General features: G+C 36.7%; 1 protein-coding gene across 7 annotated transcripts in view; it reads right to left on the bottom strand.

Moving 5' to 3' along the window:
* The window catches only part of SLIT2 (slit guidance ligand 2), a 1,414,056-nt gene that overhangs the window by 1,383,114 nt on the left and 17,684 nt on the right, over nt 1–13,258 (bottom strand). The window lies entirely within an intron of this gene.

Here is a 13,258-nt window from a genome sequence, read left to right as displayed (position 1 = left end):
ATTAATACCTGACATCAGTGTTTGCAGCTTTCAGTTTACATCACAGAGTGTTAAATGATACAGCTGCTACTGCCCTTCCCAGGTACTTCACAACTATGTTACTATGACCATGCAGTTTGACACCTGATTACCCAGACAGGCTATCAAAAGTAGGTGTACTGAGAGGTAGTGACTGAATACGTCTTATTTTGCACAAAACCATAGGGTATGTTTTTGTTACCAACATGCACTAACATTTCACAACTGTTTGCTGACTGATATTGTGATTCTGCAGTAAACAAACATTTAATATTAACTGTTTTGTTTGTGGCTCTTATACTTAATATAGATGAACTATGGTAGGTAATTACTGCACAGCACAGGTACACTACACTTCCCCTATATATATATATATATATATATATATATATATATATATATATATATATATATATACACATACTTTTTTTTATTTAATCCCTCACTTTCACCTGTTATGTGGTTGGTGGGAGGCTGCAGGATTTGAAACTACCTTCAGAATTATGACATTATAACATTTCAGCAGTAACACTTCGACCAATGCAATTAAATGAAACATACTAAATATCATACTACTCAGTGAAACAAACTTTGTGGGTCATACATTGACAAGCAAAATTTAAAAGTTGCTTCATTAGGTTATATCAGCTTTGCCAGAATATGAAAATATCAAGACCAAATGGTGAGGACAAGAAAAACTGCAGAAAGCTTTTAAATCATGAAACAGAACGTTCAACACGTGATGTAATGCATATCATTTTTAATCAACAGGATATGTTTTATACAGTTTCTGGCTGGGGGACAAACCATCCCAGCAACACCATGCAAAATGCTATTCTTCCTCTGCATGATATTTTAACTTTTTATGACTGCATTACCTAGAAGAAAGAGAATGGTTTGTTTAAGAACAAAAAAAATCTCTGTCATTGCTACAGTTTTCTGTAATTGGTGGAGCCTTGTAACTAGAATATTTTTAGCAAGGTGTCATTACTTTCCCAGTTGCAAACATTTTAATATTACATAAGTTCATTGATTAGTACTAAGCTAACTGCTCTTGTGAGCCATTTTAAGCTTAGCCAATTAACCCTTGTGAGACTCAAACCCTACACCTTGTGCTTGGAAGGTAAATACAGTAACCATTAGGCCACCCTCCCAACATTTTGCTCATTTTCTATACTGCAGTAACTGAGCACGTTAAGAATGGCCATGATTTATATATTTATATGTGGGTAGCAGACTACATACAGGGGCTGTGCTCATGTACCAGTGAGAAAACTGTTTGCTGGTCATACTTCTGCTGTTCTGTGATTACATCTGATGGTGATTAATTATTTGATATATATTAAGGAAGGTGGTATAGACTGAATTAATCCACTTCTGTGATTTTATAAATAGACAATATGCTCTGCCATTTTTGCATCTTTGGCCTTCTGTGTTTCAAAAACTGTGCTTCAATTAAAGCCGACTTACCCTAGCAAAAGAAAAAAGAAAAAAAAAATCACAGAAACAGTTAACACAAATATATGAATAGGGAAATCTAAGAGCATACCATCACACTTCAAAGAAAGGAAAACAAATATTTTTTGCCACAAAAAATAAGTATTTTATGTTCCTTGAGATGAGGAAACCACACTTGTTTGTAATATGTGGAACAGTAGAAGTGTGGTAATAAACATCTACATGGGGGGATACTTAGCATTTTTGAGTCAGAAGAACTATCACTTTACACAAACATGATTTAATAACTCATGTTTCAGTCATTTCACATTGAGCTGCTTATTCGTCTAGGAGCTTTCCTCTTTTTACCATCCCACAAGCCTCTCTTGTTGTCCTTATAACTCTTTGTACTCCTTCCAGCTTCAGGCTTTTCCTTCTCTGCTCTTTGTTTATAACACTCTCCCTCCCATTTTAGGATTTCCAAAAATGAATCTCAAATTAGCTTTATTCTTGTCACATTGTCTCTGCCCCCCACCACTGACTCTGAATCCTCTGTTACAGTTTTTGCTTATTAAAGCCTTTTATTACACCAACTATCTAAACTTTCTGGAATGTTCCAATGTCCTCTTCTGAGACATGCAGGGCCCTTCTTGAATGACTGGATCAGAACAGGTAACTTCAGATCCATAAGCTGCCCTAGTAGTCAACAGACTTACTTTCAGTGACATCATAATTTTCACCTTTTAAATGCTACCTAATACATATATAAAATCATACCTAATGCTTAAAATAATAGAAGCAAGTGACAGACAGATTATGCAAGGCCTTCCAAGAATATGAAATAAGCTTCAGCATACAGTAGGAACAAATCACTCATTGCCTTCCTTCAGAAATAATGTTGATTCAAATGTGCACGCATGCGTGCACACACACACACACACACACACACACACACACACACACACACACACACACACGCACACACACACGCACACACACACACGCACACACGCACACACACACACACACACACACACACACACACACACACACACACACACAGTTATGTGCTTGCATGCTCGCATGAGTGAATTAGGCAGGCTTCTTGGAGGTCAATAGATCCTTGATATTCATACCTATGAACTACCCTTCCTATTGTCATGCAATAATAACTAGGGACCATTAAAAGCAATATTATGTTAGTAAGAGTGCTCTTTGAGGAAAAAAAAGCCTTTTTAATCTCCCATGTATTGTTTTGGAGATTAATACTTGCGGGGTTTCACTTCTAAATGTATTTCCCTTACTGTTTTAATAACTCTGTTATTTATTTAATGCAAATGAGATAAGATGAGAGGGAGCAAGAATGCAATTTATGAGAAAAGTAGGAAATGAAGAGCCCTATTTAGGTATTAAAATAGCACTTGACATATAAGCAACATTATAGTGTTACAGCACTGTCAGTTATTTTCACACATCAACAAACATTCATTTATGGTCTAATATCTGCTTTATCCTAATCAGGCTCCTGAGTGGACCTGGAACATCTTCTAGCAAGCAAAATGTACCAACATACAGAACCTGTCCTGTGTAGGACACTAGCCTATCAATGATTAGTAAACATTGTAAAAACATTCTGAGTACTACATCAGGACATACGGTTTTATAGTTTTGAGGAACATCATTTGATGCTTAAAACCTATATTCACTGAATAGCAAAATTATATGCTCAGTATATGCATTTGTTAAAGAAAATGGAGAATTAAATATGAATGTGTTCAGTGAGAAAAAGTAGCGGGTCAGTTGACTTTCACCAGCTTTACTTCTGACTTACTTATGTCTAAAATCAGTGTATCAGTTATAGCAAACTAGCCTATGAATGTGGTAAATGATTTTAAAACTAGTGAACTATAATTTAAAAAATAAATTTAATACAGTCATTAGAATATCACAAATAAAAACAGAGCTAGTACTAGGCCAGGTTTAAGTTATAATGTATTTCTAGGTAGATAAGGAAGACCCATCATCTGTTTAAAATTAATTTCCATGTTATAAATCTTGTTAAGTAGTTGTTACAAATTTTCATATGTAGAGAGAGTTGCAGTTTTCTAGCTGATGTTAATGCCTTAGGTGCAGATAAATGAAGCCAAAAAAGAGCCCCTGTGATTTGGGAATATCCGTACAGATAACATGTTTGAATGCAGGGGGATCTCTTAAGAACATTTTGTTTTATAGTCAATGAGGAGAGGAAATACTTGGTCAAGATGATGGGTTTGTATCTCTGGAAAGTGTGTGGGTTATATAATTATACAACGATTACTTTAGACATGTATGAGTATATCAACAGGACATCTGTTTTACTTTGACCTCCACATTCAACAAAATATTAAGAAAACAACAGAAATTAGGACTTCTCTACTGAAATAAACACTTCCTAAATACCTCAACCAAGCTTATAGGGTCATAAATTCATAGGTTGGTACCAGGCTATCGGCCCTAGGGCCTATACAAGCCTAGCCATAACAATTCCCTGGCTATTTCTTCCCACACTATTTACTTCCTGGACCCCTGTCTAGCAGGGTGACTGACATGAGTCCTGGGTTGAATTTCCTTTCTCCCATCCAATCGTCAAAGTTCCTTTTGAAGACGGCCAAAGAGGCGTTCTGCTTGACATGTATGGGCAGTCTGTTCCAGAGTCTGGGGAGTCTCTGGGTCGGGAACCTATCCCTCCAGCATGTTTTGTTTATTGTGGTAACAAGGTTTAGATCCCTGGAGTGTGTGGCACTGAGGGTTTGGGATTTTTTTAAGTGTAGCATGTCCAACAGCTCTGGGTTTGACATGGCCTTGTATGTTAAGCAGAGATTGCCTCTGAGTAGATGATATGCAACAGAGTATAGCTGGAGTTTTTTAAGGTGGCCAGCATAGGGCATCTGCTTTAGGCCTTTGATTCTTTTAGTGAGGTATTTCTGTGGCCTTTCCAGTTGTTGCAGGTGTCTTGAGAGGTACATACCAAATGGGGCATTGTATTCTATAATGGGTCTAATGAGAGATGAGTACAGTGAGACAATGACCTCCTTTTTTCTAAATGAAAAGCCCTTAGTGATGAGGTGTGCCACATAGAAGGATTTCCTGACTGTTGTGGCAATGTGGTTATCGAAGATGAGACCACTGTCCACATGTGTCCCTAAGTCTCTTATCACACTTTCGGTGTTTAGTGTACTGCCACCTATGTGGTAATTCACAGGTACATTTTTTTCCCATAGGGGATAACTATACATTTCTTGGCATTGAGCTTGAGCCCATGGCTCTGGCACCAAGCATCTGTTTCTGTAAGGCCCTTTTGTAGAGTATCCACATCATTTGGAGATTCAATAATGGCTCCCAGTTTGTAGTCATCTGCACACTTTGTTAGCCAGAGTCCCTTAGTACTGGCCTGTACTTCAGAGAAGTAGATGCCAAACAAGAGTGGTCCCAGGACTGAACCCTGAGGTACTCCACTTGTCACTTGTCTGGAGCTGGATTTGGAGTCAGCTACTTTTACAGTGTGGGTTCTGTCAGTAAGCCAGTTGGCAACCCATCGAGTGATGTAGGGATTAATGCCCAGCTTAGTAAGTTTATCTATGATTCCAGAGTGGGGGATGGTGTCAAAGGCCTTGGCAAGGTCCAGATAGGCTGTGTGGACTACCTTACCCTTGTCTATGGCTCTGGAGACTGATTCAAAGAAGTCAATCAGGTTCAGGAGACAAGATCGGCCCTTCACGAACCCAAACTGGGTGGGGTCTAGTGTTTGAAGGTTGCCAATGTCTTTGTTTATAAGTTCCATGATAATACATTCCATGACCTTGCAGATCAGGCTTGTCAGACTGATGGGGCGGTAGTTCCCAGGATCCATGATGGATCCCCCCTTGTGGAGTGGGATAATTGTAGCTGTGCACCACTCAGTGGCTAAAACTCTCTGAGTCCCCTCCCTATTCTATGGTGCTACTATTCTAACCAACTTACAAACTTGTATTAAATCCACACTGCAACAATGCTATAACAAAGTTGCAAAGTTTGCCACTAATTCTAAATACCATCCACATCACTGTCAATCACTACAACAATCTAACAGGTTTGAACTCGCCAATCAACTCAGCTATATTCAACTGCAAACTATTCACAGACTTATCTACAAACCCACAGGCTGCCCATCACCAGGGGACATAGTCAAACTCTACCAGCCTAACAAAGCCCTAAGATATGAGGACAAAAATCTATTAACACTCTATAAACCCACAAAAAGACCAGGGTAGTGTCTCTAATAATTCTCTGTTTTAAAAGCATAGAATTCTCTCCCTCCAGCTATAAGATCAATTCCAAGCCTAAAAGCCTTCAAAGCTTCTTTAAAACAATATCTAAATAGCACATGGCTGTGCATCTGCATGACTCCAGGTTAATCCCACTTTTTATTTCATCTCCTAGGCACAACTCCCACACTCTTCTCCAACTCTCAACTTTTCCTTTTACTCTGAAGGTTTCCTGAAAAACTCACTAATCTGTACTTCAGAATTATGTGATGTTACTGTAAGATGTTTGGATTGCCATGATTATGTTTATTGTTATTATACATGTCTATAACTGGAGATTTTCTCCCCGAGCCTCTGCTGAAAATAGGTTCTGTTGACCCACTTGGACTATCCCAGTAAACAAATGTCAAATAAATAAATAACTGTAGTATGTCTGGTCTGTAGTTATTTGAGACAGATTAAAGCTTATTTGTTATATAACTATATTAACAGGCCATCTGTTTTCTTAACTCTGGCATTTTTGGTCCATGGTTATCTGAGGAAAATTGATATGTATATGTTATATTGCCTGATTTTTTCCAAACTGTCTGTCACTGAAACTAATTTATTTAAAATTCCGATATTATGTGAGATGACATCACAGGGTTATTTATTTTGGATCACTAATCCAAAGAGAAAGACAGTGAACATTCTACTGAGAAAGTATCATGAAGTGAGACCTGGAGTAAATTATGCTGTTTTGTTAATCAAAAGAAACAGAAATACCAACTGCTTGGAGAGAAAGCGAAAGACTATAAGACACTTGCACTCCTAATGAACTGGGTTTGCATATCATAAATTAGCTAGAATCATGTTTGGCTGCCAAGAGCTAAAGGTAAAAGTTATTCATGTGATAAGTCTACTGATACCTAAAGCTTTCTGAAAATAGTACACAAAAGCCAATGCTTGTAGGGCAAGCACAACATAAGTTCCTTCTAAAGGGTCTATATTAGATATTCAAACTTTCAAAAGTTTGAGTGTCATATGGTCGACACCATATGATCGAATGTTTGAAAGTTCAAACATTTTAATGGAGATCTCCGTACAGTGTGGAATGGGAAGATTTCCCTTTCTGCACTGTAGTGCAATCTCTGAGTTGGTATATTTAAAGAACGTGTGGTGTGGGGGTGCAGGGGTGGTTGCCCCCCTGCTTAAAACATTCAGGTAGGTTATTTGTGTAGTTTTTTTTTTTATTAGATGTTTGAACTTTTAACAGTTCGATCATATGGTGTTGACCATATGACAGTCGGACTTTTGAAAGTTTGATTATCTGATATAGACCCCCTTCCAAATTTCTCTATAATTAAGATTTCTTTGGAAAGACTAACTTAATATCAATGCCAAAGAGCACTGAGATAATTCTTCAAAATTTAAACAACCTCCTGGTATATGTCAGCTATTATATTGGAGTTCTGAATTTAATGAGGCCCAAAGAATGTCAATTATTAATCCTTCTCCCTCTCTGAAGTAACATAAAAATGGAGATTTCTTTGGAGCTTAATGATATTGTCTACATAATGTAAGTTGTTTAGAGCAGGAAAGTAGTTTTTACAGCTTTTATATTTGTAAGACTGTCTTCAAATGAGTCTCACAATATAACAATCTGTATTCTGGTGGTGACATTGTTTAAAAGTCTAGTTTGATCTAAAACTGGAGTTAAATATAGTTCTAAACATTGCAAATTTGATTTTTTCCTTAGCATATTATGAGTTATGGAACAACGCTTATAGTGTGGCAATTTATTAACAGTGCCATTATTCTGGAAGGGTTTGTTTTTATGTCAGAGATCAGTATAATTGATGTTATAGATCCTTTATATTATGGAAAGTTGATGCTTGAGTATTAGAACGCTAAGTACTAGTAATAAGCAATTGGTAGAACTGGTTCACCTGTGTTTTAGCAGTATGAAAACTTGAACAGTTAATGGAAGCTTATTTGGTTGCCAAGAATTTACTTGGTTTGAATAACACAAATTAGAGAAAGACAACATCTGTGTTTTCTAATTTTGTAAAGCTTTCTACTCTCAGACATAAAGGAACACATTCAGATATACCAGCACAATTAGGTGGAAGTCCATAGCTTTTAATGCAGCAAAACAATAATTTTAACTAAATGAGTCAAATGTATTTTCAGCAAATGGACTTAAAACCATGATTAGAGGCCTTGTTGATATTTAGCCAAATCTACTATGGATAAAACAATTTCCCTGTTGTTTTGTACTTACTTTGAAAGAATAAATCCTAACTGAGCATAAAAAAACAAGTTGGGATGTGTTTTAAGTCTCTTCATGATCATGGACACGTATATTTTGATGGTAAAACTTAGAAGAATTATTAGTCTACAAGATGCACATTATTTTAGACTTTTCAGAACTTTTGGAAAAATGCAACAATATTAGTCCCACAAGAGTAAAGAATTTGAAAGAACTATACCTATTTTTTTGCAAAAAGGTCATTATAAGGAAGTCTATTGTTTATATTCTGGTATGATATTATGATTCTTTGGAATTTTATTCAGGAGTTGATATAGAAAATTTTGATCAGAAGAAAGATATGGCTATTGATCTGAGTTGCCCACTCTTTGATTATTCTAAAAATTACAGTTGGCCCATTTTTCCTGATGGTTTCAATGATGTGGCTTGTTTCAATTAGATGTTTTTGGACATATGTTGCTGCATCTTGTATTCATGTATCAATAGTTTTCTAATTCATTTGATACAGTGTGAGCTTACTATGGGCTTATGATCCCATGGTGTGTTAACCCAAATGGACATGGTGCACTTCCGTATTTGTAATTTTTCAAGGCACAGGCCTATTTTATGCCCACATAAACTGTTGTATGCTAGCCTGAAGTAACACAATAAAGTTACTGACAATCCTTTGTCCTTATTGAACCTATTTATTTCATAATTTTGTAATGCAGTCAAGGATACTACTTAGTTCAAGAACTTTCCCATTCCTTTTTTTATTAATTTTGTTTTTGACCAAACACACAATCTTATCCCATAAAAATTAAATTCTAATACCTGGAATTTTGGGAATATGTTATGGCTATGCATTTAAGGGTCATATACATTATACAAGCAGAGGGCTATAAATCAAAGTTGAAGGGGGTGATGATAAAAAAAAAAAATAAGGAAGGAGTTAGTTTTTAATGTAGAACAGTATCTTCATAAAGTAGCAGAAAGTGTTCTAATAACTTAGCCAACATGGGAATGAAAAAATGAGATAGACAAGAGGGAGATGCACTTTACTGCAGAAAATAAGCAAAGCAAGTAGTAGGAGCATGTAAATAGTGATAGAAAGTTAACAGAGTCAAAATAAGGCCACATAGAAGTCGAGGCGGCAAATGAATTAATTCTAGAACAGAAGAAGCTGTTTAAAAAGGATAATTACTAGGACACACCATGTTACACAATGATTATAAGACTCAACTGGAGGGAGTTAGAAAAGATTGGGAAGGTTAAGTACCAAAAAGCAATGCAAAGACATATCTACATCTCCTAAGTATGAGGCAACGTCCAGAAGGGTTGGGATTTTTGCTTGGAAGTGTTTAGATAGATTTTTTTATACCCAAAGCAGACCTTAGAGAAATTTTTCCTCAGGTAGATAGGAAATGCTGGAGGTGTAATGGGAAAGATAAACAATTTGGAACGTGTGTGCTTGGAATGTAACAAGTTTTGCAGATTTTAAAAATCTTCAAATAGTGCTTTGCTAAAAAATATTGGAGGATCAAATTGTTATAATTAGGCAAATAATTATTTTGAGCGGGGTCATTGGCTGTGAATTGCATAGACATAGGAATGTCTTACTAAGTTTAATGTTACTGGCTGCCAGAAAGCAATCAGTAGAAAGAAGAAATCAAAATCTAAACCAATTGTAACTGAAGTACTGATTGTAATTTGTTATGGTGTGTTATATTATGCTGAAGGTAATACTTAATTGTAGTAAATCTTCTGACATTTCTCTCTCTGGGTTTCTTTACATATACTGCACTGATCAAGAAAACTTCAGAATACCAAGGTAATAGTTAATTATATTTATCTTCTAACCTTCTTTGTATGTGTTTCTTCATTGCAACTACACTGGTCAAGCAGAATGACATCCCCCAGAAGGAAATCATATGTACAGCAGCTCTGGATTAAAGATAGTTTTTCCTCAAATGTAATCTGTCTAGTGACTTTTAGCTATAAAACAGTAAGAACTGTTACTACTAATTTGGTTACCCTTGCTTACAATTAGTTGCCTTTTTCAGCCAAAAAACTCTGAGGAGCTTCCACTTATTTTAGTAACAAACCCCAGAGGTGAATACACAATAACTGTTGTGCTAATCACTGTGGTTGTCCATCTAACAGTTCAGGAATTCTTGTGTTGTATTTTTACTTAGACTTGCATAATAAACTGTTTAATAAAGCAGTGACACTGAATGAAGGATGAAGCAAGGTGGAGTGACGATATCTGTGTACACTGATATTCACAAGTCAGACCCAATTCACTCATTGTTTATCTTGAGCTAAAAGTGTGAGCCCTCTGCTAGAGGGGACCAAACCCCATAGGTTCATAGGTGGGTACTACGCTATTGGCCCTAGAGCCTATACAAGGCTAGCCAAAAAGATACCCTGGCTTTTGCCACCCAAGAAAAATATTTACCTGTGCCCGTCGAGCAGAGCCACACAGGTGATCCCCGGGGTGAATTTCCTATTTGCCATCCAATCATCAATAATTTTCTTGAAGAGAGCAAATGAGAAGCTTTGCCTGACATAGAAAGGCAGTCTGTTCCAGAGTATGGGAAGTCTCTGGGACAGGAATCTATCCCTCCAGCATGTCCTGTTTATTGTGTTGAGAAGGTTTAGGTCCCTAGAAGAACAGCATTATAAAGTTTACTACTGCGATACCACACAGCAACTTGGAACACCTGTTAATGAAATCTCATTCACTACCATTAAATTATCCCTCACCCCTTTGCACATTTCCACATAGATGCAAAGAATACTTTAAGTAATATTTCATATCTAATACCTCTGCTTTATAAACAAGGACAAACATGCACATTTAAGCCTCTTACAAAACCTTGCCATAAGACCATTGCTCATCAAAAATGATTTTAAAGGAAAGTAGAACCATCTAATACAAAACAAAATTTAAAAAAGACTGAAAAGTATGTTCTATCAACTACACAGGTGTTTTACAATACATTGGATCTTGATTCTAAACTCCAACATTATGATACAACCAGAGACATGATTCAACCCCCCACCCCCCAAAAAAACAAAAAACAACAGCAATTAATTTGCTATGCCAGGCTGCATAGTTTTGAGAGCAGAAAGAAAGCACAAGAAACCTGGACGAGTGCTAATCATGGCACAGACAAGACTGCAATCAACACAGCATGGAACTCAGTCTCCGGCTGTAAACAGGAGAAACTCAATACCTGATGGCAACTCACTCAGAAGCAGCAAGACACTGCAAATAAGATGTATTGGCATTAAACTAAACTGTACAAAAAACTGCTTTGACATACTGTAATCTGCTTTTCTGATAGCAGCTCAAGAAAACCCACACTCACATTATCATGGAGCTAGCAAACTCACAAAAACTCAAGGTCAGCTACAAGCCCTGGCCTTCTCTCAGCTGGTTATGACACCTAAATCTCAGAACACAACAAATGGAAAAAAAATCATACACTGAACATTGACTTAGCATCCTCAAATCTTGGCACACTCCAGAACTTTACTTAGTTGTACTAGTGATCATGATGTGTCACATGTAATGTGAAAGAGCAAAACCCCTACATCAGTAGCAAGAATGGGAAGAAACCAGTGGTGCTTAAATGTGGGCAAGGAACAGAACTCCCAGAAACTAGAATTGCTTTTGCAAAGGGAAAGGCATTAAAAAAGACATGAACGTGCTCATTTCAATGTACATACAAATATGGGACAAGTGTGTACCACAATGTAAAATAAAAATCAGAAACAGTTTGGATACATCGCTAGACAAAGCCTGTCAACAGCTACATAGCCTAGGAAGAAAGCAAAAAGGCCAGCAAATCACAGTCAGTCTCAGAGATGCCTCAGAAGTGGATGGCAAAATTACTACAACAACCTGCAAACCAACAACCTAAGGAAACATAAAGCCTTTTGGAACTCTGTCAATGACCTTACAACTAATAATAAAAAGTGGGATAGCAACCCTCTGGATCAACTAGCACATTGGGAAACAACAATCTTATTTATAATCTAATTCAGTTTCACAGTCAACAAGTACAACAAAAATCAAAACAATACTTCAGACAGCAGTATAAATCGATACATGACATTAACCAACAACAACTTTAACTTTCGATCTGTTTTCACACATTATATCAAAAAGTTAGTGAGAAAGTTGAATGATCACAGATCGACATCTATTTATTCATTCCTACCATTGAACGTAAGGAAAACTAGGACTCTCATTACTTACCAACTAAGTGTAATTATCAACCACAGCTTGAAAGATGGCCATTTCCTAACCATCTGGAAGCAGGCTAAAGTAATTCCACAGTATAAAGAAGAAGAGCTCCCCCCAAAAAAAGATAAGACATTATACATGTATAAGCATTCTCAGACCTGCCCAAAATATTAAATTGAATTTTCAGCAACATCAATCATCAATCAAGCATTAGCGCAGAGAGACAAGAAACACAAACTGTACTTATTAAGCTTCTCAAGCAGGTATGGTGATGGACAACCAACAACTGCAGTATTCCTCAGTTTCTGAAAGGCATTTGACATTGTGAACCCAATAGTCTCTTCATGAAACTGCCTGCAACAACAGAGAACTATCTTAGTTCAGACAGTATCTCCATGAAAAAATTCAGTCAGTCTGTTGGTAAACATGCTTTTCACCCCATTTACAAGAACTATTGAGAACCCCAATTTTCATTTCATTTGCCACTTTGTTATTCCATTTTCAGTAATATGCAGCATCAAACCAACGATATAGCCTTAGTTTACTTTACAGGTTAGTCAGCAATGGTAAGCAGTGCACTTCTCATCCAAAAAAAAAAAAAAGCTAGAATTGGAGGTTCAGTTGTCTTTTTTTTCTCATTTACTAAAACGCTGGATCTGACAAAATAATCATATTGCTAGGAAAGAAGGGGAAAAGCCATACATTTCCAGCAAGCAGAAGCCCCCTTCAGATATCATACTAAAAGGTGCCATAACCAGTTTAGAGATCATCCCCTATTAGACATAGTTATCAACAGCAAGCTGTTCTTTGAGCAGCACATATGCACAGTTGTGAAAGGAATACACCAAAATGGAAGCAAACCACTTTTACTGTGGTATTCTGGTTCTCTTGCCCAAAACCAAGAGAAGTTTGCTGAAACCAATCTACTCAAGTTACACAACTTACTGATGACAAACAGAATTACTCCCACCACCACAGCACAACAACCTTAAATGAATGACCAGAGTAAACAAACTCAAATATGTACAAGTCACC

This window comes from Protopterus annectens, chromosome 2.part1, assembly GCF_019279795.1.
Source record: "Protopterus annectens isolate FY-2018-M chromosome 2.part1, PAN1.0, whole genome shotgun sequence".
NCBI classification, from domain to species: Eukaryota; Metazoa; Chordata; order Ceratodontiformes; family Protopteridae; genus Protopterus; species Protopterus annectens.
The sequence above is the reverse complement of the archived record's forward strand: the minus strand, read 5'-3'. Positions and strand labels throughout refer to the sequence as shown.